Here is a 23,394-nt window from a genome sequence, read left to right as displayed (position 1 = left end):
TTACCATGATGAGATGAATTATTGTCATCATGTCTTCTTTTATTTAAACATAATTTTCTTTAACTTTTAAATATATTTGTAATATCTGCTTTGATATCTTTGTTACATGGAAGATCTGGAACCACTTGGAGTTAATTTCTGTTCAGTGCTTTTCCCCCTCAGTATCAGTAACCCTCTCCTGTTTCTTTGCTTCCCTCATAATTTTTGTTAAAACCTGGAAATCTTAGGCAATATATCGTATCATCTGGATTCTGGGGTTTTTATCTGTGTTGATTTTTGATTCAGTAAAATGATTGTCTCTTGCTTATTACCCTTTTTCTTTTAGGTATGAAGATTTCATACATTCAAGATAATGTATGTAATACATATGGAGTTTGTGGAGCATAGTCACAACTTAAATAGGATGTTTCTAATCCTGCTGAACCTACATGTGTGCTTCACCCAGATGATACCCCAGTGTATTCCTAACCCTTCATGTAGCTTCAATCATATACAAAATTTTCTTGATTTTCTTTAGTTTTGCCATATACATACGCATTTGTAAAATATATACCTTTTATTTTGTTTTTTGCTTTATAAAAATGGTGTCATGATGTTTATTGTCACTTGCAGCTGTCTTTTTTCTCAGGCAAAATTGTCATTCTAATGTTTATCTCTGTTAATATATTTGGTCGTTCTGTACTCATATCACTGTTAGGTAGTGTTCCACAACCCTCCTCTTTGATTCTCTTTTGATTTACATGACTTTTTAAAAATGTTTGCAGTTGTGAACAATGCTTCTTTGAATATTCTTTTCTGTGTGTGTGTGTGTGTGTGTGTGTGTGTGTCTCATTATACACATGTGCAAATATTTCTTTATAAACCTAAACTTTTGCTTGATCATTAGGTAGGGACAAGTGCTGCTTTATAAGATAAACCACCCCCCCCCCCACAAAGTGGTTGTACTTGTTTAATCTCCTAGCCTCAGTACATGAGAATTCATATTTCATATTCTTATTCACACTTAATATTGTTGGTTTGTATTTCTAGTAGGCATGCTAAAGCTCTTGGACATTTTCCTTCAGACTTTCCGTTTCATATCATTGGTCATTACTGTCTTATAACCTTATGCATTTACACCCCTCACTTGCAAGGATAATGTAAGAACAGGATCTGTATTTTTCTATGTTGTCTAGTATGGTAACTACCATCCACACGTGACTATTTACTTTCTCAGTTGCACTAAGCACATTTCATTTTTTAAAAAAAATTAATTCGTTAATGTACAGTGCAATATTGGTTTCAGAAGTAGAATTCAGGGGCGCCTGGGTGGCTCAGTCGGTTAAGCATCTGACTTCAGCTCAGGTCATGATCTCACGGTTGGTGAATTCGAGCCCCGCGTCGGGCTCTGTGCTGACAGCTCGGAGCCTGGAGCCTGCTTCGGATTCCGTGTCTCCCTTTCTCTAACCCTCCCCCGTTCATGCTCTATCTTTCTCTGTCTCATAAATAAACATTAAAAAAAAAAAGAAGTAGAATTCAGTGATTCATCACTTATACACAAAAGCTAGTGCTCATCACAAGTGCCCTCACCCATTTAGCCCATCTCCTACCCACTTCCCTCCATTAACCCAATTTCTTGATGAAGTCCCCAAAGTTCATGTTTGCTTTTGTTTCCCTTGCCTTCAGCGACATGTCTTTAAGAAGTTGCTCAGCAAAGAGGTTGCTGCACGTGTTCTCCTCTAGGATTCTGATGTTTTCCTGTCCCGTATTTAGGTCTTTCATCCATTTTGAATTTATTTCAAAATATATGGTGTATGGTGTAAGAAAGTGGTCCAGTTTTATTCTTCTGCGTGTTGTCGTCCAGTTTTCCCAGAACTATTTGTTGAAGAGACTGTCTTTTTTCATTGGATATTCTTTCCTGCTTTGTCAAAGATTACTTGACCATATAGTTGTGGCTTCATTTCTGGGTTTTCTATTCTGTTCCATTGATCTATGTGTCTGTTTTTGTGCCAGTACCATACTGTCTTGATGACTACAGCTTTGTAGTATAGCTTGAAATCCAGAATTGTGATGCCTCCAGTTTTGTTTTTCTTTCTCAGGATTGCTTTGGCTCTTCGGGGTCTTTTGGGGTTCCATACAAATTTTAAAATCATTTGTTCTAGCTCTATGACATATGCTAGTAGTATTTTGATAGGGATTACGTTAAATGTATAGATTGCTTTGGGTAGTATAGACATTTTAACAGTGTTTGCTCTTCCAGTCCATGAGCATGGAATGTTTTTCCGTTTCTTTGTGTCCTCTTCGGTCACTTTCATGAAGTGTTCTATAGTTTTTAGAGTACAGATCTTTTACCTCTTTGGTTAGGTTTATTCCTACAGTATCTTACTGTTTTTGGTGCAGTTGCAAATGGGATAAATTCCTTGATTTCTTTTTCTGCTGCTTCATTTTGGTGTATAGAAATGCAGCTGATGTCTGCACATTAATTTTATATCCTGTGACTTTGCTGAATTCATGTATTAGTTCTAACAGTGTTTTGGTGGAGGCTTTTGGGTTTTCTACATAGAGTATCATGTCATCAGCAAATAGTGAAACTTTGACTTCCTCCTTGCCTGTTTGGATGCCTGATTGTCTGATTGCTGAGGCTAAGACATCTAGTACTTTGTTAAATAGTAATGATAAGAGTGGACATCCTCAACTTGTTCCTGACTTAGGGGAAAGCCTCTCTGTTTTTCTCCAGAGGATGATATTAGCTGTGGGTCTTTCATATATGGCCTTTATGATGTTGAGGTATGTTCCATCTATCCCTACTTTGTTGAAGGTTTTTGTCAAGAGAGGATGCTGTATTTTGTCAAATGCTTTTTCTGCATCTATTGAGAGGATCATATGGTTCTTTTATTAATGTGGTATATCACATTGATTGATTTGCAAATACTGAACCAGCCTGACAGCCTAGGATTAAATTTCACTTGATCATGGTGAATAATTCCTTTAATGTACTGTTGAATGAAATTTTCTAGTATTTTGTTGAGAATTTTTGCATCCAGATTCATCAGGAATATTGGCCTGTAATTCTCCTTTTTAATGCAGTGTTTGTCTGGTTTTGGAAGCAAGGTAAGGCTGGCTACATAGAATGAGTTTGGAAGTTTTCCTTCCATTTCTATTTTCTGGAACAGTTTGAGAAGAATGGATATTAACTCTTCTTTAAATGTCTGGTAGAATTCCCCTGACGAGCCATTTGGCTCAGGACTCTTATTTGTTGGGAGATTTTTGATTACCGATTCAGTGTCTTTACTGGTTATGGGTTTGTTCAAATTTTCTGTTTCTTTCTGTTTCAGCTTTGGTGGTTTGTGAGTTTCTAGGAATTTGTCCATTTCTTCCAGATTGCCCAGTTTGCGGGTATGTGTGTATGTATATATATATATATATATATATATATATATATATATATATATATATAATATTATAATATAATATAATTTTTTTTTAATGTTTATTTATTTTTGATAGAGAGAGAGAGAAAGAGAGAGAGACAGAGTGCAAGTGAGGGAGGGGTAGAGGAAGAGGGAGACACAGAATCTGAAGCAGGCTCCAGGCTCTGAACTGTCAGCCCAGAGCCTGACACGGAGCTCAAACTCAAACTGTGAGATCATGACCTGAGCCAAAGTCAGACATTTAACTGACTGAGCCACCTAGGTGCCCCTCTCTTATAATTGTTTGTATTTCTGTGGTGTTGGTGGTGATTTCTCCTCTTTTATTCATGATTTTATCTTTTGGGCCCTTTTTCTTTTCTTTTTGATAAATCTAGCTAGGGGTTTATTTCTTTTTCGTTTTTTTTTTTTTAATGTTTATTTATTTTTGAGAGAGAGAGAGAGGGAGAGAAAGAGAAGGAGAGAGAGGAAGCAGGGGAGGGGCAGAGAGAGAGAGAGGGAGACAGAGAATTGAAGCAGGCTCTGGGCTCTGAGCTGCCAGCACAGAGCCCGATGCATGGCTCAAACTCCTGAACAGTGAGATCATGACCTGAGCCAAAGTCAGACCCTTAACCAGCTGAGCCACCCAGGTGCCCCTGTCTATTTTGTTAATTCTTTCAGTGAACCAGCTCCTTAGTTTCATTGATCTGTTCCACTGTTTTTGTTTGTTTCTATATTATTTATTTCTGCTCTAATCTTTATTATTTCTCTTCTGTTGGTTTTAGGCTTTACTTGCTGTTCCTTTTGTAGCTCCTTTAGGTGTAAGGTTAGGCTGTATATTTGGAACCTTTCTTGCTTCTTGAGATAGGCCTGAATTGCAATATACTGTCTTAGGACTGTCTTTGCTGCATCCTAAAGGTTTTGGATTGTTGTGTTTCATTTTCATTTGCTTTTATGTATTTTTTTAAATTTCTTCTTGAATTTTCTGGTTATCCCATTCATTCTTTAATAGGATATTCTTTATAGGATTTTTTTTTTTTTTTTTAGTATATGTGCTGCCAAAGCGAGCACTAATAGGATATTCTTTAATCTCCATGTGTTTGAGGGCTTTCCAGATTTTTTCTTGTGGTTGACTTCAAGTTTTATAGCATTGTAATCTGAAAATACGCATGGTATGATTGCGATCTTTTTGTACTTGTCGAGGCCTGTGCATTAGCCACATTTCAAATGCTCAGTAGTCACATGTGGCATGAGGCTACTATCTTAGATATCACAGACAGAGAACATTTTCATAATCATAGAATGTTCTGTTTGGCAGAAGTGGTTTAGACCAATCTGCCTTCACTGAAATTTAGTTAGGACTGGATTCCTGAGGAAAACTGGGGTTCTGAAAATAGGAGTGAATACATGCTTGACTTTCAAGGAAAATAGTGTCTGCTATACGTGCTTACTTATACGGCCAGCAAATTACAAAATGTAAGTGTTTGCACGTAGATTAACAAAGAGAGCACTCTGCTGGGCTCGTCTCTTAAGCTGTGAAAGATCACGGTTCCTACATCTATTGCAGGTGCCTAAAGTTATGATTTTGTTGTCAATTGCAAAGATTTAGTTGAGTTGATTAATTAAAGACATTTTGTTGACTTCTCTCAACAAAACTGGGAATAATAAGGTGGATAGTGTGTCTCTGTAGTTAGCTGAAATTCACTGAAATTATCAGGAGTGGTGAGTTGGATGAAATAAGCATCCAGAATACTTTGTTGGCATAGAGTGCCATACGGAAGGAAAATTATAGCACCGTGCAAACCTTCTAAGACTTTTTTCTCCCCCTCACTTTCCACCATGGGAAACTTCTTCATCAGAGGTCAGTGTGAACAGGACAGAATTAAAAAAATGTACTTGATAGATCTGAGGCAGAAGGGTGTTAGAGAAGAATGGAATCACAATTTCCCGTAAGAAGAATAATTGGCTACTCCAGGGTTACATTGTGTTCATCCTCTCATTGACATCAAAGCAGAGAAATTAGATTGTCTTTTGGTCCATTGCCCTGTTCCATAATCCAAGAGGGTGAGTGCCCGCTAGTTATTTTAGATATTTAAAAAGGCATACCAAAGTTTTCAATTCTAAGGCAATTAAGCCTCTATTTAAGTTGAATGGGCTATTTGAAACATGCTAAAATTAGAAAACATCAAATAATTAAAAGAAAAGTCTAAATTGTGTAGTACTGACTATAAAAGAAACCAGATCATTAAAAGGTCAATGGGGTTGCTGACAGCACAATGATATAATGCGGCCTGTCTACCAGCACCATTAAATACTCAGGGGAGCAAAACTCCTTTGAGGGAAGCACATGAAGACAGTAGATCACAGCCAGTCCTGAAACTGCAGCTGCTTTCAGTCTTCTAGAAGCTTTGAAGTTACCTTTGATTTTTTTTTTAAATCTTCCTTTTATTCTGTTTTTTTTTTTTTTTTTTTTTTTTTTTTTTGTTCATAATATCTCTGGTATTCATCCTCTTTGTTTGGTCCAGGTTCTCCAGAGAAACAGAATTAATAAGATATATATATACAGAGAGAGAGGGGGAGATTTTAAGAAATTGGTTCACATGATGGTGGGGATTGGTAATCCAAAATCTGTAGGGCAGGCCAGCGGACTGAAAATTTGGGACAGGTTGCAGTCCTGAGTCTGAATTCCACAGGTCACCAGGCTGGAAATTCAGGCAGGTTTTCTTTGGAGCATTGTTGAGGAGAATTCCTTCTTCTTTGGGAAATCTCAGCTTTTGCTCTAAAGGCCTTCAACTGATTGGATGAGGCTCACCCACATTCTGGAGGGCGATCTGCTTTCCTCAGAGCCTACTGAGCACATCTGAAAACACCTTAATGGCAACATCTAGACTGATATTTGACCAAATTTTTGGGTACCGTAGCCTTGCCAAGTTAACACGTAAAATTAACCATCGCATGTTCCTGTTTATGTACCTGCCTTAAACCTGTGCTCTTATAACCTCATGCCTGAAATGATTGAAGCAGACCCACATTGACCCTAGGCTAGGCTTCCAAGTTTCTCCATTCTTCAGTTTACCTTTCTTATGCTATTGTCATATTCCTAGAACAATTTTTTCCCTGAAGTTCTCCATTATGTTATCCAGCCTATCAGACTACACTGATTTCCACTTACTTTCTGACTTTTTACTCCATTCATAATGTTCTTCTCACTCTTCTCCACATGAATGGCTCATTCTGTGCTCATCATATCATAGTTGGGCTATTATGTTCCCTCCTTTAATTTTCTAAGACTCTCCCTATCATGGGTCCAAATTACATTTGCTCCAGTTTCCACGAGAACCTCGTATCTCTGGAGCATTTATACTATCACCAGTAGCTTATGGGTTAGCAGTTAGTTGTTCTCTGGTTAATGTATCTTATCTTTATCTTAATCAAATTGTAAGGTTCTTGAACTAGGGACTTGAATGTGTCGCATTTCTCTTGTATGCACCACTTCCCCTAGAACAATGCTAGCCAGTGGTTGCAAGAAGAAGATGATTTGGCCATTCATTGATTATGGCAAAAAAAAAAAAAAAAAAAAAAGAAAATAGAACATTGTGCAATTCAAACTTAAACAATGCATGGAAGCTGCAGTTCGGAACTAGAGTAATACAGCATTCTCCCTTTGAACTACTAAATTAGAACTTCTGAGGATGAGCGTAGGACCCTATATTTTTACAGAGCTCTCCAAGGTGATTTTGATTTTACAAGTCTGAACACTGGTATTCAGCAATTACTATGTAGACCTCGTCCTGTGTGGGAGCACCCCATGAATTCACAAAAGAGTTCAGTGTATTTTTCCTTCAAATGGCGCTCAAGTATGTCTGCATTGTCACTGCCTTGCATAAGACTCTCCTTACTTTCTTACCTGGATCATAGAACTTTCCTCAACTCTTCCGTGCACTTCCCATCAGGTTCCTCTCCAATATTGCCTCCATATTGTTTGGAGTGTGTATGCTCAAAATTTGCGAATCTGATTGTGCTATTTAAGCATAAGATGCTTCATGATTTCCCCCGTTCAGGATGAAGTTCAATCTTCTTTACATGGTTTATAAAGCTGTTCAAGATCTATCTGCCCACCTTTATAGCCTAGGCTTCTTCTGCTGCCCCCATCCATACTATGTGACTCAAAATAGTCTTGTCCTCTCTTTGAGTCTTTGTCTTTGTACATGCAAAGAATTATATACCATAATTCATGCCATTTGTCCAAGTAGTACTTATTAATTAATCTGTAATGTCAGCATTGATAGAACGATAGCAATTGTGGACTGAGAACATATTATTTACCAGGACTGGACTAAGCACTCGGCATGAATTATCACCTAATCTTCACAACCACACTATAGGGAGTGGAGCTAGAGTGAGGGTCTTTGGAATCGGGAGCCCACATTCTTCACTGCTGTGTTCCTCTGTGGCTATGCTGACGGAGTTAAGAGGAACCACAATCAGTTTATAGGAAACTTCGTAAATTATTCATGGTATAGTCTCCTCAATTAATAGGAAAGAAAATTAAATGACATAAGACTAATACTTTTCTTTATACCTTCCTTACATTGCACTGGGACCAATATTTTTCTTACTTTTGTAGCAGCAGAAATTAACAAAGCACCTGTGATGTGGCAGGTACCAAATAAAAATGTGAAAGTTCCAGTTCCTTTTTTTCAGCTGCCTCAGGTCACTCTGCCAGCCCTCAACATGTAAACTCTGACAGAGCTGAGTCTGAGTCCTGGCTGTAGTCTTTCCTTAATCATTTGTTCTTAGAAAGTTATTTAACCTCTTCTTCCTTTTTTTTTTTTTTTAAAGTTTATTTGTTTATTTTGAGAGAGAGAGAGAGAGAGCATGAGCAGGGGAGGGGCAAAGAGAGAGGGAGGGAATCCCAAGTGGGCTCCACACTGTCGTGAGATCATGACTGGAGCCGACACCAAGAGTCAGACGCTTAACTGACTGAGTCACCCAAGTGCCCCTAACCTGTTCTTCCTAGTTTCCTTATCTGTAAAAGGAAAAGCACAATAGCTTGTAAGCCATGCTAAGCCTTAATGAAAGGTTTAAGTAGGAAAATGACATAATCAGAAGTGTGTTTTGGGGTAACTAGCTGGGGTAACTAACAGCTGTATGCAATCGTCTAAATAAAAGGTGTCAGTGTGCCAGATGCTGATGCTAGCAGAGGGTATGGGAAGAAGAAAACACACATATTTATGTGCTAAATTCCTCTCACTCAAGTGACGAAAGAGGTTGGACTTGCTGTTCATAATTACATGGACCCTACCTGAAACCTACGTTTTGAACTTCTGCCCTATTATAATTCTGATTAATTTGAATCACTCTGAGTCTCAGTCTCCTGAATGAAAGTCTTGTATAATAGCTGAAATAGTTTCTTATGGAAGATTATATGAATCTTTAAGGGATGTGACTATTTAATGAATGGAACAAGATATATTATTTTAAGTGGTCTAAATCTTTTAAAGTAGAGAGTTGAGGAATAATCTAAAATTAAATAAACAAGAGATAGCAATGAAAGCATTTTATTAGACACCCAGAAGTAGCTAATGGAAGAAAGAAATAGAAATGTTTAAAATTGGCCTTTTTAAAGACCAGTCCCAGAAGGCAAGAAGATCACTGAGATTGAGGCTTCTGAGACCCAAGAGCTGGGCTCTATTCTGATTCTTCCAGGCAGCTTGAGCAGGTTTTAAAAAAGGGGGGTGCCTGGAACCCACTAAGCCACAAGGTGAAAACTAAGCTGCCTGTTGGAAAGGCGCCGCCTCCAGACAGAGGTCCAGTACTTTGCAGGATGTCCAAGGAGAAATATCCCACAGTGAGAGAGCTCACCTGCCCCTAGTCAGCCAGCAACCCTTTAAACTTCCAACATTCTGCAACAGGATAGCTCCAAGCATAAATTTTATATCCATTAAAGCAATATGTATATCATCATTAAAATAGTCTAAACATGAGGTGTTTAAAAAGTATGTCTGATTTAATATTCTTTGAAAATTAAATCGACTTGGTAGTGTGATTTAAAACTTTAATGTCATTTTTGACATATATTATGGAATAAATGAAAAATGGTGTATGCTTTACCTTGAATATTGAGTTCTTCTAATCAATAAAATTACTTTTCTTAATTACTCTGTTAAAAATTGCACTGTATGTTAATTTATTAATCTAACGGAAAATCAATAAAAACCAGATAATTGAGGATATGTGAAATAATAAATGAGAATTTGTGACTTCAAATAAGTGGAAGCTTATTTTGATTATAAACATGAGTGAGAAAGAGACTTAAAAATTAACTTGTCATGTCTGTAGTGCAGTATGATAGGCTTAATATTAACATGCTGAAATGTGATTGGGGTTTATTATGTTTATCAATAGTACACTCACCTTTAATGCAATTTATAGAAGACAGCCAGAGCAATGTTATTAAAATAAGAGAGAGGAAAATTACATTCTATATATATATATCAAAAGGCCAGCACTAGATTTGAAACTAATAACATTAGACACTTCTCCATAAGGGATTTTCACTGGCTAAGGTTTTTAGTAGAACAGCATTGTTATGGTTTGCTAATTACTGTTCAGGGCCATCTCTACAGATCTCTTGGGCTAAAGATCAGAGCTTTCTTTTTTTAACTCTTTCCTTTCGGTCTTTTATTCAACATGCATAGCAATCTTAACATTAGAAAGATAGAGGCTTTTGTTATAAGAGACATATTTTACTGGTAATGTTTAAAAAACTCAGAGATCTCAGACTTTTGTGGTTTAATGTAAATCAAAATATGAGAATTCAGAGGAACTCTTCTTCAGGCATTGTGTGTTCGATACACCAGGTCAGACAAGAAAATATAGTCATGAAATTGAAACCGTACTCACACTTGTAATATCAACTGCAACACTTATATATGTATATCAACTGCAACAAAATTGATACCTGGGAGAATTATGAGCCCCCGATAAATTTGAGATATTGTGATAGACACTGGAGAGATAGCCGTGAAGAAGATACCCTTCTTGCCTCCAAAGGGCCCATGGTCTGGTGGACAGAAAAAAGATATAAAAATAGAAAGTAATGTAATTAAACCAGACTATGTTTGTTAGGAAGTAAGCAGTGTGAAAATACATTTTTTTAAAAAAATGAGAATATGGGAGGATGATGGGGGGAAACTTACAGGATCCCAACATTTTAAAGCAGGCATTAAAGACGAAAATAAAAGAGGAAGGAATGTAACTCCTAAAAGAAAAAGAAAGCCAATATTTAATACATTTTGATTATACCTATCATAGAATACAGCCTATTTGATAGATTATCTTATTTATTAAATATTTGGACCGAAATGATAGAAACTTTGACAGTTTTGTGACATTGAGCAGACTGTCAAGAAAAGAAGGACTTATAAATAAGTAGTGTTGTTGCTACATCAAAACTTGGTGGAATTAAGATTTAATTTAGCATAGTATATGATTAATTAAATTGAATTAATTTTTTCTAGAATGAACTATTGAGTCTTTTAAATTAATCTTAAGTGTAGATGGAGTCATACTGTGATGTTGGCATTCAGTTTTGAGTCATCTTACATGGGCATCCTGTTTCTTGTACTAAATATATCTCTAAATTACAAATACAAATTTCCCACTATATTTAGTAGGGAATAGTTGATATGGGGACCTCTAAGTGAGTCAGATGTTTTGGACCTGTATCATGAGAGGGGAAAACTGATCTGCATCGGTGGTCACACTCAATAGCCAGATGAAAAATTGTAGTGTCCGATGATTGACCATCCAGAAATTTCAAGAAGGAATCTAAATGTGCATCTGTCTTCTGAGGTGGTGGTTCTAGGTGACCTTGCCCCTTATGCTTAGATATTAATGAAGCATACTAAGGTAAACAGTAAACTGAGATTGGACAAGACAGAGGGGTGTCAATGGAAGAATTAAAGGGTGGAAGAAAAAGTGGAGACAAGGAGAAAAATGTAAGTCTGTATTGTTACCTAGATTCCTCTCTGGTTCTAGGCCAGACTCTAGCTGATGGTTGGTTCCCTTGAGAAGCAGAGGCTCTCATGTAGGAATAAAGTCAAAATAGTTTATACTATGTTGTCTCCAAATTACTAGCAGATCAGATTATTGCCGGTTAATAGGGCCAGTGGGAAATGGCCCTTCTGATCAGATTTGAGAGAATGCCTTACAGTGGCGTGCTACGTGCCTTTAGGCCACAAACTGTCTTTTGGGTTGGAGGACTGACAGTTTTATAGGACTGTTATTCTAAATCTTTGTACCCATGTGATAATTTCAACTACTTTGTGATTTCATTCTCTTTTTCTTTACTTAAATGTTGTTAAGTTTGGGCATAGGAACCATTGCTTCTAACATTTTAAACTGCCTATTGAGTTTGGTTAAATTATCTTGATTCACTTGAATTTTGTGCAACTCTAAAACATTAGAGAAATACAAATTTAAATGTAATATTTAAGATACACTTCATGAGTAATAAAGTAAATTTCTGATCTGGGGTGCCTAGGTGGCTTAGTCAGGTGAGTGTCTGACTTTTTTTTTGTTTGTTTGTGTAACTTTTTTTTTTTTTAATGTTTATTTATTTTTGAGAGAGAGCACAGATGGGGGAGGGACAGAAAGAGGGAGACACAGAATATGAAACAGGCTCCAGGTTCTGAGCTGTCAGCATACAGCCCAATATGGGGCTCAAACTCACAAACCGTGAGATCGTGACCTGAGCTGAGGTTTGGACACTAAACTGACTGAGCCACCCAGGCGCCCTGAGCGTCTGACTCTTGATTTCTGCTCAGGTCATGATCCCAGGTTGTGGGATTGAGCCCTGTGTCGGGATCTGCACTGAGTGTAGAGCCTGCTTAAGATTCCCTGTCTCTCTCTCTCTCCTTCTTTCCCTCTCTACCACTTGTGCTCTCTCTCTAAAAATAAATAAAAAATCCTAGAAAAATAAATAAATTTCTGATCTATTCATGGTTTATGATTATTTATTTCACCCATCTACTTTAGTAGGTCCACTATCTAGAGTTTCTGGCTTAGCCAGATAATTAAGGAATATAAATTATTCATTTGGCATATTTCCCTCCAATATAAGTGATATAAAATTGCATACTGACATTTAAATAGTAAGGTTACTTCATACTGATCATGGCAGAGATGTGCAAAGTCACATTAAAAAGATAAAAGAGCTCCAGTAACTATAAGATTCAGTTATAGCCTAATGAATACATATAGGTAAAGATTTGATCAGAAGGTGAATTTATCCACATTACAGAACGGATGCTCAGAAGTTAAACACTGGCAGTGTCAGTAGAAGCTAGGTCTTGAGGTAGAAGAAGACGTGGCTCGTGAGTTGTCTGGTCTCACTGGCAGGCAGTTTATACTATGGTGATGAATATATTATTATCTTAGCTTGACCTGATTAAGCACTGGATAGTCTAACTTTGCTTGATTGTACTCCTTGTTTACCAAGAAACTTGTTGGCAAATACACAGTTCCCCAGATGTCCTCTACGGTTAAATGGACACAAGCAATACCTAGCCCATACACAATTACAAATTTATAAGTTGAAATTATAAGAATATGCAAATATAATATGTAATATAATAAAGATGATAAATGAGTCAATTTAAATTCTCCTTTTACCACAGTCTTACAAACCAGCTTTATATTCATCTTCCTCTGGCCTGAGAGATGTAGCCCTCCTTAGGATGCTCTCAGCTTCCTCAACCTGCAGAACTTAAAGCTTCATTTGAACCACGTTAATTACAATAAAACGAGTGTTCTACAGAGAAACCTCCAAGGAGAGAGTTCGCTTCTCCCTCCTTTTATTTTACTGTCTAAGAAAGCCATTCTACCTGTGGGACATACACTCATGTTATACTTTCCGGTAGATAGAAGTTCTTGGAGAACAGAAATTCTTCTTAATTAATCTCTGTAGTTGCCATTCCCCACAGTGACTTATTCTTAGGGAATATATTCAGTGAATGAAAGGGAGAAGATAGGTAGTTTGCAGTTGTACGGGTATGAGCTCATCCTGGTTCCCTCCCATGGCTACCAGATAGTCAGGTGTCTTCGTGGAAAGTAGTCAGTGTTCACTGCACTCAGTTTACCAAATTAGTCCTCATGTGGTATTCATCAACAACTCCACTGCATTTCTCATTCGGAGGATGCCATTCTTCAGGTTTCTCTTGTTTACACTTTCTTCTTATGGATATGGATAATGCTTACAACAAACAAGCAAACAAACAAAAAAACCAAATAAGGAACAATTTTATTCCTTGGTCCTGGACCGTGGAACTAACTCATGCCATCAAAACATTTATTGTCTCTTGAAAATGGTAGAAATCCTGCTGCCAGACTTTGGGATTTTATATAGTTCAACTTACAGTGGGTTTTTGGATGGCGCTCTCTCCCCATCATACCTATTAATAATTCCATCTCGAGTCAAGTCCCAGAAATTTTGCCAACTGCTTCTTTTGTTCCATAGACTTTAATTTTAGTTTTACTTTAATAGAAGATTGACAGAAAATTATTTTCTTAAAAAAAATCTGTGTGCTGATAGATCTGAAAATTTGCCATAACTCTTTCAAAGCACACAGTGCCTCAAAATATGAAGGAAGAAGTAGTTCATGGCTCATAAATGTGCACCTATTAAATTGATACTTTGAGTGACAGCTGAAGACTAAGGAGCTCAAGATCAAAAGTTTCCTTCCAAAGACAAATGTCACCCTGAAGCCAGCCGTAGAATTCCCAAAAGAATGTAGGAGGTGGATTTATTTTAGTCAGAGTAGCTGGTTTAGAAACAACTTTGGCTTTGAAAATTTCTATTTCATTCTTCATCTTTGGGAAAAAAAAGTATTTTGTCAGGGTCTTGATGATCAGTCACATTTTCATGGAATATTAGGGCTAAAATATTCTATATTCTTCATTTCATAGATACGAAAGGCAAGCTGCAGCAAGTTAAATGATTTGTATTAAAGAGGACACTTTTTAAAAGAATTTTCTAGGGGCGCCTGGATGGCTCAGTCAGTTAAGCATCCGACTCTTGATTTCAGCTCAGGTCATGATCTCATGGTTTGTGGGATCAAGCCCCATTTTGGGGTCTGCTCTGACAGCGTGGAGCCTGCTTGGGATTTTCCCTCTCCATCTGTCTTTGGCAATCCCCCACTTGCTCTCTCTCTCTCCCTCTCAAATAAACTTAAAAATAAAAGAAAAGTAGAACTCTGTGTCCTAATAATCAGTGGATTAGGCTCCTACCTTGCTTTGGCTTTAGAGCCGTTTTGAGTCTATGGAGGTAATTTCTAAAAGAGGAATTACAAAAAAAGATGTTTGAAGATAAAGCTGCGATTTCTCTCCTCTTCCAGATTTGCTAACATTCCAACAGAGTGATCTCAGCACTGTTTATTGTTTAAAAGACCCCTTGTTGTTGACATTTTTGCTTTGTTGAGATAGTCATTTTCTGAACCAAAATAGAATAAAATTGGAGATCTACATTGCATACACTTATGTGTGTAAGTAACATTTTGGAGTCTTTCTGAAAAGACTGTTTTTAAGTGTTTTGCAAGAAGTCAGAATGGTCATGAAGGCAAGTTGGTAATCAGATGGTGTATTCATGGAGACCACTAAAGAGTGCAGAATTCAACATGGGGTGAAGAGAAAGGGATAGATACATCAAATTGTTGAAGTAAGAAAAATTATATGTGCTTTATGATAAGGCAGCAAAATAGATCTCAGTCAAAACATGGGGTGGGGCAAAATTTCCCAGCCCTAGGCACACATCAGAGTGATCTTGAGAGCTTTTAAAAAAATACCAATGCCTGGGCCCGGCCCTACCCCTAGGTGAGTCACAGTGGGGTGGGGTGGGCCTGGCATCTGGACACTGGCATTTTTTAAAGTTTTGCAGGTGACTCTGATGTGCTGCCAGGGCTGAGAGCCACCAGGGTAGGATAATAAAAGAAACACAAAAATGTGAGGGTTTGGAATGAAAGAATAAGCAAACCTTTATCATTCCTTAAACGGAAGGATAAAAATGGGCTTGTCTTAATCTCGTGAGAAGAGCTGAGTTCCTGTCTTGATTTTACAGGATCTAATATGCTTCTCTGCCAAACAGCAAAACTAGAAGGTTTCCAGCATCTGAATAGGCCCTACGGGGCTGCGGGGGACAGTTACTTCTCTACCACTTTGGAAGAAGTCCACCCCAAAGCCACCTCCTCTTCCAGTCACAGTAACATGATTCTTTTCCACCTTCCAGGCATTTCCCTGCTCCCACCCCTTTTTAAAGGTTTTAAATAATCTCTACATCAAAAATAGGGCTTGAACTCACAACCCTGACATCAAGAGCCACATGCTCCACCAACGGAGCCAGCCAGGTGCTCTTCCCCTTTAACATCCTTAGCACAGGTGCAGGGGCAACCATTGCACTTCAGCCTAGAACCTCATTCAGAGATAGTTTTTGCCTTGTTTGGGCATGCATTGCTTTTCGCTTTGCTGAAAAAAAAAAGGTTTTCATCCATTCATCCAGTATCTAATGATTGCTGACTGTGTGCTAGGTACTGTTCTAGATGATGAGGATATAACACTGGAGAAAATACACAAAAAATATTATCCTTTGTAGCACTTACATTCTGTTTATTCATTTAATGCTTTGATTGACATATGCAGTGTTTTTAAGTGGGTTTGTATGTTTTGTAGCTGCCTTGAGAAAAATCCCTCAATAGTTGCTCCTAAATATTTTATGTTTTATTTTTCCCTTTTTGAAATCAGAAAACTTAGTTTTGTTCCTTGATCAGAAACAAAAACAAAAACAAAAACAAAAACAAAAACAAAAACAAAAGCAACAGTGTTCCCTTGTGAGGCCTGGACGGGAGCCACTGTCAGGTTGCCTTCCATCCATCCAGAGGCAGTGAGTCCACAGGCCCAAGGATCAAAGTAGATGTACTCAGGCTGACTTGTGTAATTTCAAATATTCAGTCAGGTCTTTCAGGGGGAATAAATTTCATTTCCACAAAGGAATTTTCCAAGAAGTGGCATCACTTTAAATTATACTTATATGCAGGAGGCAAGAAAATGTTAAATAGCTAGCAGACTTAAAAAAAAATTCTGGAACCATTGCAGTTAAATGCGAACAGGCATCTTTTGAAGAAGAGTCATGGTGTGTCTTAGCTAGAGCAGGGCAAAGCTTTGAAACAGAAATGGGGAAAATTAAGCATCTGAGAATCAGGGTTTTAAAACCTCTTTTGAGGTTAGTCTTCTTACTGGCTCTCAGTGAGAAAGCCAGTCCTGCCTTACTCATCACATCCATGGAAATACACAGTCATGTCTATTACGAGGAAGGCAAACCATGCAGCAGGATGACCTCATTATAAAGGCAAGGTGAACCTAGCAACTTGATTGTTGGTTCAAAACCCTCTTGGGAACTTCCCAGGTATAATCTGAAACTGCTCCTTGTACTTGGAAGGCAGGAAGAGACAGAAGAGAGAGAGGCAGGACACCCCAGCTTGGTGAGTTGGCGGTTTTAATAAGCAAAGGGAACTTACATATAAGGCTTGTCTGGGGAGGCAGCAACACTAATGGATTTATGCACGCATCTGCCAAATCTTAAAAGTTTATCAAGAGGCCCTAACTGGACTCAGTCACAGGTACTATGCAATTGTTTTCAACACCAGATCACTGTCTCAGGGCTATGTCACTGGAGCAGCTTCTGGAGTGGGAAAGGCAAGGGGAATCCATATCCCTGGGACAGGAGAGAGCCTCTTCCAGTGAAGAGCCTCCAAGTGCCTGGGTCCAGATCATGGGGCAATTGGCAGTCATGTCTTTTTGATGATGTACCCAACATTGACACAGCAGTCAGAAGTTGTGATGATGACGTGACTATAAAGGAAGAAACCGAAGTTGTCACTGCTGCTGCCGCCATGTGGTTGGTTCCTCATGATGGGGGAGGGTAAAGATGCTAGGAGCCTAGGAGATGTGGGAACTGTTTGGGAGAGAAAGCGTAAATTCAGTGCAACCAGTATGGCAACTTTATGGAACGAGGGGGAGTTGAGCTTAGAATAATATAGTGAGATACAAATTGTGAAAAGTTTGCAGAGATAAAAGAGAGCAAGCAAAAATAGTGAAAATAGTGCCACTATAAATGCTGTGAACTCAGGAGTCTTATTTATCTTTGTGTCCTTGTGCAGTGCACAGAACAAAAATGCTTAGCTGGTATTTGCAGAATTAAAGGCAAAATCACGAGCAACAGTTACAGCAAAGGAGCAAGAGCTGAAATGAGCTGGACTCTTGAGATGGAAAAGCACTTTTACAGCTTGGTGTTTGGACATTAGAGTGAATGGCAAGCCCATGCAATATATGGGGGAGGGGAAGGGAGAGAGAGAGAGGAGGAAGAAGGGGGGGGAGGACTGACATGTGGATACAGTCAGAAGACAAAATTGCATCATCTTATATTAAATTGATGAGAATTCAACTACATGCATTCATGTAAAAAAGAAGAAAAGAATCGTGTGGAAATTTCAGTCCTGCGTTCAGCTCAAAGAGCAAAAGCCCTGAAGTGAGCCTGAGAGGGAAGCATGATCTCTTCAGATCTGTTTTTTGATGTCGGTTATTTAGTGTGAGCATTTTGCCAAGCTGGGAGTGTTTGTACAATTTTAAAATACATTTTTTTTTCATACAGCATGGTGGTTCTACTTCATCTGGTACTCAAAACTTAAGGAGACAAAATGTTTTGGACCTGTCAAGAGAATGGTAGGGTGGTTTTCAATATGGCAACGTCCTAATGACCTTGGAGGGTAATTTTAAATACATCACTTTCGGTCTTCCCAACCTAAACCCCTGTTTATGATGCAGCTTGCCTACAATTCAGAGGTATGACACTGACTTAATCTGTGATTAGAATTCTCCTACCAAAAGGTTATCTTCTCTGAGCTCCCAGAGAACCCTGAATACATCATCTATTTATTTGTCTGTGTTTCAAAAAAATATTCTAGGTCCTTTGAGTTGGGGGCCATATTTATTTATTCTTCTCCTCTGCCAGATGTTCAGAGCAGTGTTGGGCACATAACTGGTACTTAAGTAAGGTATGTTTGTTACATGAATTAGTAAATGATGAATGATTGACTAAAACCAAAATGATGACCGTAATGAGCTTTTTTTTAAAAGTACATTTTCATGTTTAATTCACCTGTGGTATGACTGATTTTCCTAAACAGATTACTAAGATTTAAAATATATAGTCCCTACGGTATATTATTATAGAGGAATTAATGATCTAAATCCAGAAAGACCTCTCAGGTCATGATCTCACGGTCCGTGAGTTCGAGCCCCGCGTTGGGCTCTGTGCTGACAGCTCAGAGCCTGGAGCCTGTTTCAGATTCTGTGTCTCGCTCTCTCTCTGCTCCTCCCCTGTTCATGCTCTGTCTCTCTCTGTCTCAAAAATAAATAAACATTAAAAAAAATTTAAATTAAATCCAGAAAGACCTATGTAAGCATTTAGTCACAATGCTGGCTTGCTATCATTAGTCTGAGAAAGAAAGGCCTGAGGAACAGCTACGCGAAAGCCTCAACTCTAGGGGCTCTGTCGTATTAATGGCATCTGAAGAACAGGAGACTATTTAAAAAGGGCCTATATTGGCTCTGCCTGCCCATTACCTACAGGCTACATGCTTTATACAAACTGGAGCTTCTACAGGAATGAAAAGACAGAGTATCCTTTGCAGAAGACCTAGGATAGAGCAAGAACTCAATCTCCATTTCTGTCTTCCATGTTTCCAGCCTGGGAAGCAATAGGCCAATTCAGAGACCACCAGACAAATGCTCTAATGCCCTCTGGGGGGTAACTCTTTCTCATGTATGGTATGGAATGGTAGGATAGGGTATGGTATGGTATAGTATGGTATGGTATCAGTTTTTCTCTAAATTAAGTGGAGTCAGGTGATACTTCTTCTTCTCTCATGGTGGGTATGTTTATGAAGAGTTATGAGTTTGACAAATTAGGCAAGTCAGATAAAGTGCATTAGCGGTTTTTGTCCCTAGTGTGCCTTCTTTCTCAATATGGTTCATTGACATTCCTGGTGGTGAAATGACGAAAAAAAAATGGAGTTAGAGAATGGGACTGATTTCCCTTTGGAAACAGTCCATAAAAATTAGTATGGGTATCCAGGGCACACAGGCAATATGCTCAATTCTTCAGTTAAAGTAGAAAGCGAATAAGGAAAATCTTCAAGGAATTTTGGATTTCTTGAGGCAATAGATCTAGAATCCATAACAAAAACTTATGCACTTTATAAAACAAAGTATTCACACATCAAAACAATACAGTATAATCCAAGTAGGTGCACATGAAGAGGCTTCCTAGTAAATACCTACTTGGAATCAGAAAGATTTAATAAGAAAAAGACTTGCTGGTAGAGACAGCCTGTGGATCTTACTTTGAAGAGGTCAGGGGCATGAATTAGGGAAGAAGAGGGGCATTATTTGGCTAAGTAGAGGTATTTCAAGCACGAAGGCATAGAGGCACATTGCACAGCAGATGAGGTGTCAGTGGAATGGAACACGTTGGGGAACAATAAGAAATCAGATCAAATAGACATTGTGACTGGGAAGACATTTCTCCTGAATTAGATTAATGATAGATACAAACTTGGAGGTATATTTCAGGCATTGCTTAGTCATTTGGAAAAAACAGAAGAAAGTTTCTAAGGCAGAAAGGGCTCTCTCATTTCTTGTGCATGACACTCTTCTATCATTCTTGACTTTTACGCCACAGTTACGATGACTTCATTTCACAGCCCAATCAGTTTTCATTTTCTTGCCCTTTTCCAAGCACCGTAATGGTTTTCCCTTCTAGCTGCCTTGGGGAGAGACTGCACTACCCAGCATCAGGGCTCCGGCAGCCCTGCGTCCTCCTCACTGCAATCACACACTGCCTGCAAAATCAGCAAACAGATGCCCCGGTTCTTTTTGGAATGAACACATGTCAGAGACAGAACCATTATCAACTGCTCCAAAATTACATTTTCACCTGCTTCTGTGGAGCATGTTCTTATTTAGGAGGAAATTATTCTGAATATTGTTTAGAGGCTGTCTGTCCCCAGAACTAGCCTTTCCTTTCTTTTCCTTCCTCCCCAGTGATCTCATTTGCTACTCTACCAAAAATGCACCCCTTATAATTGGAAAGGTTACTGGTCTCATCCTGTCTGCTTTCAATATGAATGAGCAAGTCATTGTGGCTTTGATGTGAGGCTTCTGCAACGCAGTGGTTCCAGCCCTCTTAGGTTGCTTACTTGGTGCACTGGACTATGCCCTCTCTGGTACTGTTGCAAATCAGGGCCAGTCTCTTCTCCAGCAGATTCCGAGTGGCAGTATCCGACCTCATTACAGAACCTCTTCCTGGGGGCGGAAGGGAGCAGAGGACAGAAAGCACCGAGGGAAACCTGAGCTGCACTCGGCACTTGCTGCCCTTTCTTGTGGTGCTGCTGATCGCCTCCACGCAAGTCCATTCACGTCTCCGGATCTCAAGAGTTGTGTAAAATGGGAAATTTGGACTAATGATGTTAAAGGGGTGTTCCAGATCTAAAAAGGCAACGACTGGGGCGCCTGGGTGGCTCAGTCGGTTAAGCGTCCAACTCTGTTTCAGGTCGGGTGATGATCTCTCAATTTCATGGGTTCAGGCCCCACACTGGGCTGTGCACTGATGGTGTGGAGCTTGCTTGGGATTCTCTATCTTTCTTTCCCTCTCCCTCTGCCCCTCCCCTACTCATGCTGTCTCTCTGAAGATAAATAAATCTTTTTTTTTTTTTTAATTTTTTTTAACGTTTATTTATTTTTGAGGCAGAGAGAGACAGAGCATGAATGGGGGAGGGTCAGAGAGAGGGAGACACAGAATCCGAAACAGGCTCCAGGCTCTGAGCTGTCAGCACAGAGCCCGACGCGGGGCTCGAACTCATGGACTGCGAGATCATGACCTGAGCCGAAGTTAGCCGCTTAACCGACTGAGCCACCCAGGCGCCCCTGAAGATAAATAAATCTTAAAAAATTAAAAACAAAAGGCAATGACTTTGTATCTTTCTAGATAACAAGAAAGCCCCCAGAAAACAACCTTTCAGGAAACCTATTTGTTTTGAAGACATTATTTGCAATTTTCCATAGTGTCCTATGGGTGCATGATGGAGCAGAAGATCTGGAAAGACAGGACCTACGTTCCCAGAAAGGCCTTGGAATTTTCTCTAAATGAGAAAATTTAGCCTCACATCAAATTTTCTCATTTAGAGAAAATTTAACATGTCTCTTTATAGAGTCATAGTTATAATAAAGAAGAGGCTCAAACAGTCGAGCACAATTTAAAAAATAAACTTCCATGCTGGAATCATATGCCTTACCTGAATACTGACATATAGTTATCAAGAAAAATTGCAGTTTTTTTTTTTTTCGTATTCTGAGACACATATTTAAGTAAAACAGTGTTTTTCTCAAGCAACTGAATTCATCATAAAATGGTATTACTGATTATGGCAATTTAGGAAACATTATTTTTAGCTCAGTGGTAATTGTGGATCAACTGGTATGGAAAATGTAGCATAGGGAACCAAAACAAACCACTAGTGAGAAAGGAAAAAAAATGATGTAGCTCTACATTTCCTGGGGCCTTCCTGTTGTAGAAATGGGATTGGAAAAAACCCCTATGTTAGTAAAATTTTCTTTCTTTCTTTTTTTTTTTTTAAGTTTGTTTATTTCGAGAGAGAAAGAGAGAGAGCAAGTGAGGGAGGGGCAGAGAGAGAGGGAGAAAGAGAATCCCAAGCAGGCTTCACGCTGTTCAGTGCAGAGCCACACATGAGGCTTGATCTCACACACCGTGAGATCACAACCTGAGTAGAAATCAAGAGTCTGATGCTTAACCGACTGAGCCACCCAGGTGCCCCAGTAAAAGTTTCTTTTTATTTTATTTACTTAATTAAAAAATTTTTTAATGTTTATTTGTTTTTGAGATAGAGGGAGAGAGAGACAGAGCATGAGGGGGAAGGAGGTAAGGAGAGAGGGAGACACAGAATCCGAAGCAGGCTTCAGGCTCTGAGCTGTCAGCACAGAGCCCGACTTGGGGCTTGAATACACAAACCGCGAGATGGTGACCTGAGCTGAAGTTGGACACCCAACTGACTGAGCTAGCCAGGCATGGCCCGAAAAGTTTCTATTTAAAAATACTTGTTTTTAATGGGCTTTGAGCTATCTCTAATGAACTGTCAGGGAACAAAAATACTAACATCTCCATTACATCCCTAAAATTAGTCTCAACTTACCCTATCAGTATAGCGAAATATCCTTAGCTTTCAGCACCATCTTTCTTTATAAAATGGGAACATAGAACTGATATACTTCATGTGGTTGATACAAGAAGACAATTACAAAATGAGCTGGTGACAATTAATGAAAAGAAATGCTGACAAAATCATTTGCAAACAAGAACAAAAACTAATTCCTAAACAGGTTGAGTTTAATCCAGCAATAAATTTCTTAACGTTTATTTGAGTTAAGCCAAATAACTAGTTACATCAAGCATTCACAGTCAGGTAGAGCCACTTGGGTGGCTTTTCCAGTGGGACATTAAACCCAAGATCTCTTAAGAGAGGGCCCATGTGTCCTGGCTGTTGTCACTTCGGCTCTTTGTTACTACAATTCGGAAAATTCAAAGAAAATCTCAGGTTTTTAAAAATGAGCTATTTGATTAAATGTAAGTCACTTGAAATATTTAATTAATTTAACAAATAAATAGTTAATGTATATTTATTTCAAGGCCAAAAATATAAACAGTGGAGAGTGAAGCCCTGCTTCCCCATCTGCCCCGTCCTGGCTCCTCCTTGTCCCCAGGTAACTCCTGAAGCTGGACCAGTTTTTAGCTAAATTCAGAAAAACTGGATTGTGTGCTTAGACAACTCTCTTTTTCTAATGTGTTTCATCAAGATACTGCTTTCTGATGATGTAAGAG

This window comes from Panthera pardus, unplaced genomic scaffold (genome assembly GCF_024362965.1).
Source record: "Panthera pardus isolate Hobbes unplaced genomic scaffold, ASM2436296v1 HiC_scaffold_21, whole genome shotgun sequence".
NCBI classification, from domain to species: domain Eukaryota; kingdom Metazoa; phylum Chordata; class Mammalia; order Carnivora; family Felidae; genus Panthera; species Panthera pardus.
The sequence above is the reverse complement of the archived record's forward strand: the minus strand, read 5'-3'. Positions refer to the sequence as shown.